This window comes from Lissotriton helveticus, chromosome 3_1 (genome assembly GCF_964261635.1).
Source record: "Lissotriton helveticus chromosome 3_1, aLisHel1.1, whole genome shotgun sequence".
NCBI lineage: Eukaryota > Metazoa > Chordata > Amphibia > Caudata > Salamandridae > Lissotriton > Lissotriton helveticus.
Window position 1 is genome coordinate 257,561,594 of NC_136061.1, and position 15,586 is coordinate 257,577,179.

Here is a 15,586-nt window from a genome sequence, read left to right on the forward strand (position 1 = left end):
TTTGACGCACTGAGAGACACGCTGTCTTTTCTCCTGCCGAGAAATCCAGCTCCGGAGTTTCCAATCACCCTTGCGGGTTGCTGGGAGATCGAGTCCTGAGAGAGAGATACAAGACCTCCTACATTCTATTACCAAGGTACGGAGCTGACTAAACCCTTAAGAAAATTCTTGATTCAGATTCTTGGCAAAAAACCAACTTAACTTAAACTGCAACTTATTTACTCCTTCCCACGTATTAGGCTTAGGTCAGGTACACCGGGGTAGGCGTATCTTAGAAGCACCAGTTGAGTACGTTTAGTCAATGATTTTATGTATGTATATATTTTATCCGTTTTAAAGTATCATATGGCTCAGAAACCATATCAATGCTTTTACAGTATTATTTTATAATACTCCTTTTACTGTACGCACTTTACTTCATGATAAGTATTGCATTTGTGGCAATTCATTTCTCTTGCATGAGAAAGAAGACTGCTCAATAAATAACAACTTTTATTGAAAACGCCCGTCTCTCTATTTCTCTGCACCCCTGGTGAAATTAAGCATGCACGATTGACTGAGTGAAATAACTGTCTATTGTTTTCACACAACTCTAGAGATATACTCTTTATTCTGAGGGAGCAAAGTTGTCATGTTTATGCGGTTGTCAGAAACTAATCCCTTCTTGTCTATTCAGGAAAGTTAACCCCTTCCTGTTCACTCGAGAAAGTTTCTAGTGACCTCTGAGCTAGCTGGCAAAACTAATTAAGTCTAACATAGTCAGTAGAGACCTAGATGACCTCAGTCCTACGTCTAAACTGCTGTTTATGTTATTCCAATGCGCAGAGCCTATTGGGAATATAGGAACTACACTACATGGCGCCCAACGTTTGGTAAGGTGATAATCTAACGCAAGACATTAGAGTAACTCAGTCGTGCTTTTCACACAGACCCTTTTTCCCGTAAAAACTCCAAAAGACATCTGGAGTGGGTAAAAGGTTAATATCCACCGGAACTTAGTAGGAAGAGATTCCTATGTATTAGTTTTTGGTGTAGTCAACGTTGAAGGATACAGTGTTCCAAAATATTGTGCACCTAATCTTTGTTTCCTTGAAACTTGATCTGCAACAAAACTTTCTGTCAGTAAAATGGGAGAAAGTGAAGACGAAAGGGAGAGAGCTAGAATAGCAGCTCAACTTTTTACGGAAGACACAAGTCTCCAAAATGAAGTCCCGAATGTTATAATCATTCCGGTTAATGTAAGAAGAACTATAACTCTTAAACTTATAGAAAATGGACTATCACCGAGAGGTGGTACAGTCATATTCGTGGTAGAGGCCCATGAATATCGGCAGACAGAGGTATTCTATTCATGGATACAATTTCCAGCAGCAAACGCTGCAACACAAGACTTCCACTATTACAAAATAGAGGAACCTCCGAATGAATACGCTCCTTTCGAGGACGTTGAAATTCCACTAACTTACCAAGAGCACCTGCTCTGGTTTAATGGGGCCCTAAAACATCAAAATCACATTTCCAGGCTCGGTCCACTAGGTAGACCAGGAGCCACGTGGCAGGTTCTAGCCAGCTACACACCACATCCCGACATTGAAAAAATGTCAGACCGGGAACTTTTAGCTCAGCTAAAACTACTAATTAAAATACATAGACAATTGGTCCAATATGTCATGAGGACTTCAACAGTCCAACCAGCAATAAGAATTCCACAACAAACCCCTCAACAGGGGAACACAAATAAAATCACACCACAGAATATACAATCAGCCATTGTCAAAATACCCGCAAAACGGGAACAAATTCCATTCTGGTTAGCACAAAAAATCACTCAAATAGAGGCAGTATTTCCTGATACTACACCTCATGAGAAACATAGAATTCTGACTATCTGTCTTCCAATGGGGATCGCACCACATGTGGAGGACTGTGATACTTGGGGCACAGTCTTTGCTTCAATTTACACAAAAACACATGGTATCCCGTCTATGGCGGTTATACCAGACGTACTAAGACAGATTCAAAATGAATACGATCCAGAACCTGCTTTAACTCTGGGTATGAAATTACTGAAAGACTTCAAGCAGGTCTCGGCTATATTATCAGCCAACATAAAAGGAGAAGCAGCATCTGTGGCGAACCGCCAGAAATTGAAAGAAACAGATATAGCAGAACAACCTTTTGAACTTACCAGAATCATAGAAAAATCCTATGAAGAACTAGGAAGAGATAGTTTGGGTGGGAAACCACTAAAACCAAAACTAATTGAAAAAACTGAGAAAACATTTATTAAAAATAATCTGAATACTCCAAAAAAGAGTTGGGATGGTAATAAACAATCCACTCCCAGAGAAAAAAGTTTTCAGTCCAGAGGAAGGTCTCCTCAGCGGAGAGATAGATCTCCAGAAAGACGAAGCAAGTCTCCCAAAGGGAGCCCTCTGAGAAAAGATACAAACTTAGAGATAGGGATTAATTGAGAAAACCTGACAGATATCAAGATATTGATACACATCCCTCTTGATCTTTTCAGAATTCCTCACAGAAATCGGAAAGAAGAGGACGGTCAGAACACAAAGAAGAGCACGTCAAGTCCAAAGACAAAGAACCTGCTCATCAAAGTAAAAAATAAAAATTTTCAAGAAAGAAGGTAGCCATTATTAAAATAAAACATGCCGAGGATACTGAGGACACAACTGAAAAATGGAGAGTGGGCCCAGACAGTGCTAGACAGCGCAGCAGAAGTAACCATAGTTCGCAAGATCCTGATGAATCTTCTGAAGACAGTGGACACGAATGAATACATTCAGGTGGAAACAGCAGATACCAGAGTTAGCAAACCCCATAAATTATACGAGATAACATTGCGTATAGAGGGGGACAAAACTAGGAAAATAAGGGGTCTCTTTTGGGATCACCTATCTAAAGGCTATGATATCCTGTTAGCTGAAAAAGACTGGCCACCAGAGTTTGTCAGGGAGTGCCCTCATGGCGAAGAAATGATTATGCCTGCCTTCTCAAATCATATTCCAATTCATAAAAAAGCCCCTGCATTATATAAAAATCATGTAGGATGGGATAAGGATTCTCCTCCCCACAAAATCCAGTTAAAAAGTCAACCGACTGCACAAAGGCAGTATCCAGTTAAACAAGAAGCTAAAAAGCAAGTCAGAGAGTTCTTAGATCAACTTGAATATCAGGGGGTGATTGAAACATGCACCTCACAAATGAACAATCCTTTGTTTCCTGTCTCCAAGCCAGACGATTCATATCGTCTAGTTTTGGACTACAGACACTAAAACTCCTGTTGCAAAGCATTTGCAGTACAAACCTCACACAGTGCAGCACTAATGAATAACATTGTGCGCTAAAAATATAAAACGATATTAGATATCTCTAATGGATTCTTTGGCAAAACATTGCACCTGAAAGCAGGTATTTGAAAGCTTTCTCAACAATGGGGTCGCAAAACAATTCTGTCGACTCCCACAGGGATTCAAGAATAGCCCAGGATTATTCTCAGCAAGGGTAACAGAGTTACAACAAATATATGATGATGAGGCATTATCTTATGTCGATGACATCTATCTAACAGATGATGACCTGGAGACTCACTTGAGAAGAGTGAACACCATAATACTTGGGTTCGCAGCTGAAGGGTATAAATTCAACTTTAAAAAGTCACGAATTGCTCACCTAACTGTCCTGTTTTTAGGATATGAATTATCAAGTGAAGGCAAAAGCCTAGCGGACAACTTCTTAGAGAAGTGTGCTGTACTCCAAGCACCAAAAACGCTGAAGAATTTACAATCAATACTAGGTTTCCTGAAATTTCGGAAGAACATACATTCTAAATTATGCAGAGAGGGTTAAACCTCTCTACGAATTAATAAAACCTGATTTCAAACCAATCAATTGGACTCAGAAACACACAGAAATTTTAAGATCATTACAAACAGACATGTTAACTAAAACAAAACTTCAAACACGCGCAAACGAACGCAACCTTGTAATCCGAGTCATCCCAGGAAGATGCGGATTCACGTACCTGACCTCTAATGAGGGAGAAACGGTACCAATAGCGTACAAATCACATTTGTACACACAAGCTGAAATGAAATTCAGTTCTACTGAAAAAATTCTAACTGCGGTTCAAACTGCTGTAGCAAAAGAAAGAGCCCTAACCCAAGGCAAAAGGATATCTGTTTTAACAGCAGAATCAGCGCTTGAGGCAATAACAAGTCCACGCAATCTGAAAACTGTGACATTAGATCCACAATGGATACAATGGAAAAATTCTCTTGCTGCAGAAGACGCGGAACACTATTTTGACCCGAAAAGGAAAAAACTAGAAAATCTAGAATACGAACGAGAATACCCTCTGTCAATCGAAATTCTGCCTCTAGAACAGTATACCTGTGTAATCTACATGGATAGATTTGCACAACACTACGACGTGGATAAAAAATCCTACAATGCAGCGTGCGCGATTGTTAAAGGTCGCTGGCGCTTTGGTAAATTCAGACCGATAATCACCAAAACTGAATCACTCAGAAACTGTACAGCTCAGCGAGCTGAAATAAGATCTTTAAAGATGGCACTTGAAAATGCCGATCGTGAATTCCCGACACTAATAGTGTGTGATTCGCATTACTGCATCCGATCTTACAATAATGACATGCAGACATGGATCAAAAACGGTTACAAAGATGAGACAGGTGCCACAATAAAGCATAAAAAGCTATGGAAACAAGTAGTTCTTTTGCAGAAAGAACTACGAAAGACTCACGTGACACATACACATACACTGATTCATCAACGTGATGGCGTTCACGTTGCAGGGAATTCATTGGCTAACAGAGCCACAGCGGCAGCGGTTCAACCGGCTTCCGTAGTCACAAAAAAGCATAGTAAAAAACAAATAGACGGTGAAACGCTACTAGCAGTAAAAGCCTCAATGACAGGCAACTACGCGGCGTTACCTCTAAATTATCCACTCGGAAATAAATACATAATTGATGCAAACTCCGTTCCTTTTGCTCAAATCCCTGGAGTGGGGGATAGAGTAATTCCAAACACGAACCGGAGGGCTTACTTGATTCAAGAAGCACATATGGGACAGGGTCTGAGGCACCAAGAGATCTTGACATCTGTAATAGAATTACAATCACAATACTGGTGGCCGGGAATGTGCGTGCAAATTTACAACTTTGCAACTAATTGTCAGAACTGCAATAGAGATTGCAGTGGGGAACCAGACGAGACACCAGCCCAGATACCCTTATTAGAAAGCATCAGGCTATCTATACGCAAAAATCCAGAAGGAAAAAGGCGGGCCCATAATTATTAAGACTAGATTCACTTAAGATGTAGACCCCAGCACTCGGCTGACGCCAGAACTGTTATAAAAGATTTGCGAGTCTTTATCGGCACATACGCAATTGGCATGCTACATTCTGACCAGGGTCCTGCGTTTAGCTCTCTAGCTTACAAAGAGGCCATGGCCAGCATGGGCATTGCATTGCGGTACTCTTCTCCCTTCCATCCTGAGGGAAATGCGGTAGTGGAAAGAAGAAACTGTGACATAAAGTAATCTATAATGGCGAGGGTATTAGGTTCGGGTGATGCGTGGGTCAAACATTTCACAAGTGTCCAACGTAGTCTTAACAATCTGCCAAGGAATTCTCTAAAAGGTATCACTCCATACGAACTATTGTTCGGTACTAGAATGCAAATCCAGGATTTAGATTGTCAGACTTCAGTGGTGAATGTAAAATCCTTTGATATCAAAGACCGTTTGGCTGTTTTACAGGACTTAATTAAAACAAGAAGAAGTCTAAGTAACATAAAGTTAAAGCCAACAGCCACTGAAGAGAAACCACCTGTCCCAGCAAGACCTGTCTGGATTCCAAAGATTGGGGATCTAGTCAGAGAAAAGATCGCGGTGAAGAAGGAATTTGGGCCTTCTTACAGAAAAGCAGTACCTGTCTTAGCTGTCAGCGGAACAAGATCAGTAGTACTACCGTCCCTTGCTGGTAAAAAGGAGAACAGAGTTGTATCAATCGAACTGGTAAAACCACAATCATGTGGCCAATAATAAGTAGTAGGCCCAGTGGACTCCCAAGAAGTAGCAGAAGACCAAACGTTGCTACAATCAAAGAGGTTCAACTGAAAGACTAATCACTTTTGACAAACCTGCAGTAAATAAAAAAGGACTATGCAACAAAGCCATGGAACTTGTGCCTCTTGAAAACCCAAATTGCAACAGTTCGTCAAGAAACACCTGTCTACAATGATGTAGCTTCAGACTAAACTAATGTGACAAAATAAGATTCAAAGACTAAAGAAAATCCGGAAGCAATTTCAACAATTGACAGAACTGCATCTGGCTACTTCATCAACTTCGATGACTTTTCTGATGATCCAAGTGAACATGAAGAAATGCCAGCAACAAACAATTTCAAAGAAAAAATGACTGAACTTTTTCATCAACTAAAAGACACATATCTGATTTCACCATGGATTGAATTTTGGATTGTGTTAGGTGTACTTTTCCTCCTACTTTGGCTCATCATAGTTCTATGTTTGGGAAAATTCATTGAAGGAAAATATAGTACAATGGACACAGCAAGTCAGAACATCAACTTGGTCCTAAAGCCTCACAGATCCTCTTACATCGAGAAAAGAGAACTGTCATCAGTGAACATCACAGCCAATCCAATACCCGGTGGGGTAGCATGGGACAAAACTGATTATGAAATTTTAAGGGCCCGATTGAGCTCCTGAAATATCCACATCAGTTCAAGGTTTCATTAAGTGACTTTGTGACACCAAGTACTTTCTCTGATGATTGGGACTTTGAAAATATTAATAATATGATGTCAGATTTAGTAATGTCAGCTAAATTCACAAAACCATGATTATTTACAGGGTTCATCAAATTATGAAGAAATGTATTGTTATAATCATTTTGGTCATCACTATTTGCATAAATCTGCTCAACCTAGAAATGTTTTTAATTATAATCAATGGGAACATTGTCCAACTCTGCCAAAAGGCAGCTCAAAAACATTTTATGAGAAATTCCAATACTTCTCAGGGTTCAACAACAGTGATCCAGAAACGTTTTATTTTAAAATGTTAAATAAGACAGGAATGAAAACAATGTTGACAAATACTAAATTGATTTATTCTGAAAAATGTTATGAAAAATGTCTACATTTGGTTTTGAATTTTGGAAAAACAACATTGAAACAAAAAACATCTGGGGTTCAAAAGACTGGCAGGTACCCGGTCTGGAAGCATTATTTAGAGCCTGCATGATCCCAGAACAGATAATATTCCTGAATGACACCATTCAGCAAACAACCTGTCTTGGTTTAGCCAAGATAAAAGATTTAAATAAACCGTCTATTCCGAAGCCCATACCTGATAGTAATAGCACTACAGATGAGGAGATAATCGTATCCCATATTTGATACCAAAACAGAACAAATCCTGATTGGAAAAAATGGTTGATCTGGCCCACAGACACAAATAACTGTCAAGATAGATTCCTGAACAAATTACAGGGGTTAAAACAGAACAGGCCAGACCCAAGATACTCCCAGAGACAACATCCAGGGATAGTTACAACATACAGTGTAGGGAAACTATGCCTCAAATGGCTACAAAAATCCACACTGGCTGAAATTAAGCAACACTTATCTTTACTTAAAGACTGTGCTGACTTGCGTGATTTCATACTGGGACCACGCAAACAGCGTCAAAAACGTTTCATATACGCCGGTATATACGCTGCTTACAACAAAGCTTGGAAAGTAACACAAATTGAAACTGCAGAAAAAATACGAGAAATTGATCGTATAAATTTGGAAAAATCACTTTCTGTAGTGGACAATGGGTTAACGACTCTGTCCTCCAGAATATATTCACTGGACAGCATTGTATCATCTGCTATTGATATAATAGTGAAGAAGAACAGGAGTGAAACCCATAGACCAAACTGGGACTGGGTATATGGTATGTATAGAACACAGTGTCCCAATAGGTATCAGTAAATAAGACAATTTAAAATAAGCATGCAAAAAGCATTACAGATGAAGGACAACAAGGAGGCTCAATTCATTAGTGTAAGGCTTGTTATTCACCGTTTTTTCATATGGGAATACAGTTATAAAGCAGCACTGTACATGAAAGCATTCATGTGACAACCCAAATGACACTTGGTGACAAGGTGATAAAAACAAGTGAGAGTGACGACGCAAGTGAACGGGGTGAACAGCGTGGATGGCGCAGAGTGACAAAAATATATACAGTGTAGGCTCAAGAATAAGTTCAAATTGTTTCAAATTGCAAGTAAGACACAGTTGTGAGCCAAAAGTAGTGCGCCAGAGAATTGCACTGCAATGTCGACGGCGTTTCGATCCACAGTTATTTGGGATCCTCTTCAGGACAGGGTTGACAGATTGTAGAAGTGCTGCAGGGGGACAAAATTAATTTTAAGAAATCGGGCAATGGGACTGGAAAGACTTACTGCGGGGGGTTTTGTGAGCCGGGTGGGAAAACTCTCAACCACATGTGTATGAGCCAAATTATTAAAGGGCAAACCTATGTAGTAATCGTGATGGTAGTGATTGGAATCATGCATTTATATGGCGCGTGAGCTAAGGACAGGGGGCCTACGATTGAAGGGGAAGGATAGTCCAGGGTTAAGAAATTGCAGACATTTAATGGCGGTGTACCTGAGTAAAAGGTAAACGCTGGTACTAAGTAGTTGCCAGTCGTGAAGGAGCAATGATTTCAGGCGATCCTACGAAATGAAGAACAAGGTTCAGGGAAGGTGAAGCGGGGAAAGGGGGGGGTTGTTAGGGGGGTTCGGGAAGGGGTTAAGCGCTAAGGGATGGGGAGAAGAACTTACGGAAGGATCATCATGCAGATAAGTCGTGACCCATCAAGGGTATTGAATCTATCGTTCAGGTTCCTCTCGAAGGTGCCGGGACAGCGTCTGTAAGAGGAAACCATGTTTCAGAAGAAGCGGAAAGTCCGCGTGTCCTTCGAGCAATTCAAGCATCGGGATACATTTACAGTGGCTGCTCAGAGTATCAGGAGGTGAATTACCTGAGTTAATCTGGCGCTGTGGTTGAATGAATCCAAGGGAGCGGGTTCCGACCTGCACAGAGGTTTGCGGCGACCTCGGACTGTTGGAGCTAACCAGGAAGTAACCGGTGAGGGAGGTAGATGACGTGTGGGAGGGGGCATGGGAAATGAGGAAGGGGCATAGAAGGCGAAGAGGTGACTGCGCGTCGATGAGTATGACTTGACTCATAAGATCGACAATGCATGGCATATCAATTGCAACATTATTAGGTTTGGAAAACACAGACGCTGGTACATGAGCTGTGGTTAAAGATCTAGTAAAACATTTAGTTCATACAACATGATGTATTAATATATACATTAATTAGGCTCAAAGTGGTCAAAGGAGGGTGAATGTACAGGGCATTCACGAGGTAACAGTACTATTCCACTCATCCAGAGTGTTCAAACCCCGGTTTACAGAGTCGACCAATGAAATCCATTTACACTCAGCTCGGTTTAGTAGCATTGTTATACTGCCACCTCTAATTGGAAGTTTGAGATGTTCAATCACCTGCCACCGCAGGTCAATGTCTCGATGTCTGTATTCACTTGTTTTTATCACCTTGTCACCAAGTGTCATTTGGGTTGTCACATGAATGCTTTCATGTACAGTGCTGCTTTACAACTGTATTCCCATATGAAAAAACGGTGAATAACAAGCCTTACACTAATGAATTGAGCCTCCTTGTTGTCCTTCATCTGTAATGCTTTTTGCATGCTTATTTTAAATTGTCTTATTTACTGATACATTGATATAATAGAGCAGGACTTACTAATGTTACAACATGGTCAGTCCCAATTGCGTTCTATTGTACAACTTGGCTGGACGTTGCAAAACCTGCGTTCAGGCTACGTGCCATGGGTTGTATGACGCTACAACGCATACTTTTACAACGCCTACCTTTACATCGCAAGTTTTACAATGCATACCATTACAACGCATAGTGTTTTTGGGCGCTGGATAGTGAATAGTTTAATTTACTATTCCAACTCCAGTCCCCGTGGATAGTAGGGAAGGTGTTGGATAGTACATTAAACCTATTCCCTATCCTAGAGCGCCCCCCAGTGCAATGCGTTGTAAAAGTTGCGTCGTAAAGGCACTGCGTGGTAAAAGTTGCGTTGTAAAGGATGTTTACCCGTGCCATGGCGTCTAATCAACATAACGTCATTATTTTCTATCTTTAACCTTACTGATAAACAAATCAGTTTGGCACAAAAAGGAGCAGACTATACGATTCTGAGCATTGAAAAACTTGAGAGATTACCATTGACAATGTCAGAGAGACCTGTCATTGAATGGATAATACACGGAACAATTACAATTCCGATAACAACTTTCCAGTTTAAGTATTGCCAAAAAACCTTGGGATACATGGTCGCGAAGCGGGACATTGCGCAACTTTGGGGCGCATCCCGACCGCCCGAAGTCTCGGTGTGGGAGGATAATATGGACTGGTCCATGTTCCGAGAGAAGACCGTCTATGTGGCTAGGGGCAGACCCAGGGCGTGGACGAAGATTTGGGGTCAGTGGAATGCATATCGTGGAGATATTTGTACCCCTCCCTTGGTTGACACTCCCGATGTTACCTTATCTCCCTAGGCTGACGTTCCCGAAATTTTCTCATGTTGTTTTAGGATTTTCCTGCCCTCCCCGCTGGCCCCCCCCCCCCGGCCTTGCCGAGTCCCATTGATTTGCTTTTGTCTTCCTGATTAGTGGCCTTCCCCTCCGCCTTCTGGGCTGACTTGATTAATGTGCATTCGCCTTGTTTAGAGTTCGTTGTTTTTATGATTAATACAGAAAAATTTTATGTCCTGTCCTATGCTTTGAGCAATAATTGGTATATGATTTGTGCCTGGCCACAAAAGTGATCGTTTGCTTCTTATGTTGTGCGTTGCTATTAGCGGCCAGCCCGTGTGGTTGTGGGCCCATCTTTGTAATTTTATTTGATTGCTCAATAAAAGTCTTTAACAAAAAAAAAAAAAAAAAGTATTGCCAAAAATATATACCAGCAGGCCTGTATGAAAGGTTGGGTAAAGGATACATCAAGTCAACATGGAATTTACCTTATACACACAAATGTTATAGTGAAGGAAAAAAGGAGGTATTTCTTAGTGGTAACAATTGTAAAAAATCACTAAGCGGTACAGTTCTGTGTCAAGGTATTAACTTACATGGAGCCTGCGAAGGTTCATCAAATAACCTTTCATGTCACCTGCATGGCACTCCTGCGACACAGATAGAGCCATTTTTCAGACAGCTTTCCAACGGCATCTACGTTCTAATAAGTGACCACAGCTGTTGTGGCATGGTGCCAGGAAAAGCCTATCTCGTGAGCGTTACTTCCATGGTCACTTGCTGTATGCAAGTATTGTATCCAAACAGCAATCCAGACATGGAGGCGGCAATATGGCCTTCTTTGAATATCTCTTCTATTCGAATTGATACTTTAAGCAGAATGAAGTCTATTCTTTTACAGACAACTGTGCCTTTAACCTCGTCCAAAGAGACGTATGATCTGCCAGTTGCAAGGACAGCGGCAGAGATACATACCCTATTATCAACAAATTTCCCCGTGCATTTCGTAGAAATGTTAGGTCAAATCTTAAACATGTCTGATACCAGTGGCATCGCACATGTATTTAAGACAATTTTTTCTGGACTGTTAGCACCCTTTGAAACAGTTCTGGGCATTTTTCCGAATTTTGTCCATTCCTTTTTCGGTGGCCTGCCTCTTCTTTTGGGACTCGTAGCAGGAATTTTATTTTTGATCCTACTGCTCCGATATGGCAAGCCAAGCCACAGACAAAGCTCCAGCTACAATGCAAGAGACGATCCTAGCAATACGCTACCGAGGCCGAATCACTAAAGTCCTCGGACTAGCGCGGCTAAGAGATCTGAATACAACACGGTTTCTTTCATTCAGACCAATCTGGCAAAATTGCATCTTACCTGTGCTTCGATGTCTGCTACGCGGAGAAGAATGCTTGTTGGATGTCTGTCTTACACTACCATCAGCAGTACCAATGGATATCGATACTTTGCTAGGTCCGGTAACGACTCATGCAACGTGTTGTCCCCAGCGGCTACCTATTCTGATGACGGCATTCGTTGAGACTTCACCATTACGAGTAGGTGGTGGTGAGGTGCGAGAGGAAAGCAGCACGAAACAGGTACAACCTTCTGTGAGCATTGCTGATCCTGACATCGATGATGGCAATCATTCTCACACATGCACTGTTTCGGCTTTTTCGAACTTGGTCGAACTTTCAACTGATGTTGTAGACCAATTTTTCGCAAGCCTGTCTGATATGATGTTCTCTCCTAACAACGACAATACCTTTTAAAACAACGAGCACACAGCGTTCCCTGAACTCTGAATTCGGCCTTCAGTTTTTGATAAACAAAACTACTGAAAACATTTGGAACTATTTTTTCCCCTGAAAGCGAAAATTATTTTTTCCACTTCCAAAATATTGACCTTTTTTTCTGGCACATGGTACTCTGCTTAAAGTAGAACTATTCTTAGAGAACAGAGCTTCTATTTTTAGAGATACTAGAGACAATATTTTACCTCAACCTCTAGCACATGTACAGTATTGTATAAATATGTGATGAAATGGTCTCAACCTTCTTTTCTGTATTAAGAGCCATTTCATAAATGTAATTTTCGCAATTCATTCAGCTAATATTTATATATGCATTTCCTGAATGATAACACTGCTTGAAAAACGTACAGTATAAATACTAATTTTCGTGTATATACCATACACCATTTCAAATGCAATTTATGTATTTTGGGGTGGGTTGGAAAACAAACGCATCGTTATATGTTTAATATTGCTTAGTATTTAAGTAATGATGGACATTAATACGTGGAGTGGGTGTTGTGAATCTATCTAGGACCCTAATCAAGATATCCCAGATTCATGCCCTTATATGGTTATAATAAAACATATCCTTATAAAGGCATAGGAATCATGTCCATATCTAGTCATAGCCCATGCAGTCCAAATACGGCAAAGCTACTCCCATAGACTCCTAGAAAGTACGACGCGTTCTTTAAACAGACCAAGCCTCCAGCAGCCCGGGAAATCCCCCTGCTTTTGTTTTGATTTGCACAAGAACTACTGGAGTCCAGAAAGAACTGTTAGTTCTTAGTGACGTCTTATGTCCAACCTTACGTCAAACTCGGCACCTTTCAGGTATAAATATACCAACAGTTGCCTTAAGCAAACACACAGTTGTTTGGAGCAGAGCGGCTATCTACTTGCCCAACGCCCAGCTGATGCGAGTGCCGAAGGAAGCCGACCCTCCCATTTGACGCACTGAGAGAGACGCTGTCTTTTCTCCTGCCGAGAAATCCAGCTCCGGTGTTTCCAGTCATCCTTGCGGGTTGCTGGGAGATCGAGTCCTGAGAGAGAGATACAAGACCTCCTACATTCTATTACCAAGGTACGGAGCTGACTAAACCCTTAAGAAAATTCTTGATTCAGATTCTTGGCAAAAAACCAACTTAACATAAACTGCAACTTATTTACTCCTTCCCACGTATTAGGCTTAGGTCAGGTACACCGGGGTAGGCGTATCTTAGAAGCACCAGTTAAGTAAGTTTAGTCAATGATTTTATGTATGCATATATTTTATCTGTTTTAAAGTATCATACGGCTCAGAAACCATATCAATGCTTTTACAGTATCATTTTATAATACTCCTTTTACTGTACGCACTTTACTTCATGATAAGTATAGCATTTGTGGCAATTCATTTCTCTTGCATGAGAAAGAAGACTGCTCAATAAATAACACCTTTTATTGAAAAGGCCCGTCTCTCTATTTCTCTGCACCCCTGGTGAAATTAAGCATGCACGATTGACTGAGTGAAATAACTGTCTATTGTTTTCACACGACTCTAGAGATATACTCTTTATTCTGAGGGAGCAAAGTTGTCATGTTTATGCGGTTGTCAGAAACTAATCCCTTCTTGTCTATTCAGGAAAGTTAACCCCTTCCTGTTCACTCAAGAAAGTTTCTAGTGACCTCTGAGCTAGCTGGCAAAACTAATTAAGTCTAACATAGTCAGTAGAGACCTAGATGATCTCAGTCCTACGTCTAAACTGCTGTTTATATTATTCCAATGCGCAGAACCTATTGGGAATATAGGAACTACACTACAGAACAACGGCCTGATCGACAACATATAAATTAGGCCATTAGTCCTTTAGGTCCCAATCCATCACAGGAGTACACTTCTAAAGCCTGGACCTCAAGGGTGGCATTTAGAGACTCACAAGGTGTCAGGCATAGGCCAACAGAAGAGTCCAGTGCAGGGCCAGTTTCCACTGGTCAGCTGGGCAGGTGCAAGAAAGGTCTGTTTTGTAGCTTCTTGTATCCCTGTGGCTAGGAGATACAGAGTAGATAAGGACTTCAGCCTTATGACCCTTGGAAACCGCTTCTTTGTCCTGGGTACGAGAGCAGGTCCTGTGCTTCAGCACCACAGGTGCAGCAGTCCACTGGCAGCATTTAACTTCAAGGCGCTGGATACATTTTGTACCATATACTAAGAACTCATATGTAGGGTAACTATGTCAATTAGGAATATGCCAAGTCAACCATGTTTAAGGGGGGGAGCAGTGTCGCTTTACTACTGGTTAGCAGGGGAAAGCTGTAAAGCCTGCAACAATATAGAGTCCAGCAAAATGAGAAAGTCAGAGGGACCATACAGAAAAGATGGATTTCTTCCAGTAAAGAACTGACGATTCTTGTCACTTTTGCCCTCAATTATCCCTGGTCTTCCTCAAGAAAAAAATACTTGAAGAGGATTTATAATGGAGGACAGAAAGATTATTTTGAGATAGAGTAAAAGAAGCACTACTTCCTGTTGTCTGTGCTCTTCTACACATGAATAAACAATGGTTTAAAGGTTCACTGCTATATTCTTAAAAAGTGTAAAACACTAAATGGTTCACATCAGGACTTCTGTCACATTATGTTTTGTCTCTGCAAACTCATTGCTAATTCTAAAATATTGGCTTCATTAATTTATACACCATGAGATTTCTTTTCGTGAACTTGAATAATTCTACCAATAGATTAGTGGCGGTAATGTCTTACAAGCAATAAAATATAAAATATCATTATTCAGTGAGATCTTGTTTTCGTAACTGATCTTATTGTAGAATTATTCTAGAGAGCTGGAACTCTTGTGAGATGGGCTGGAATAACTTGACGAAGATCGAAACAGTGGCAGGGGTCTCTCTCTTCACATTCATTGATGCCCATTTCCTACAGTCTTATTTTATCTTATAAGCATTAGGCTTCAAAGCAACTTCTGAACATGCTGCCTTAGACGATGTGTAACTTCCTTATCATATTTAAACAAAAAGAGAGAAAGATATTTCCCCTTTGTTTTGAACACATTCTTTTTCCCGCCCACTGAAAGGAGTTTTGTCTC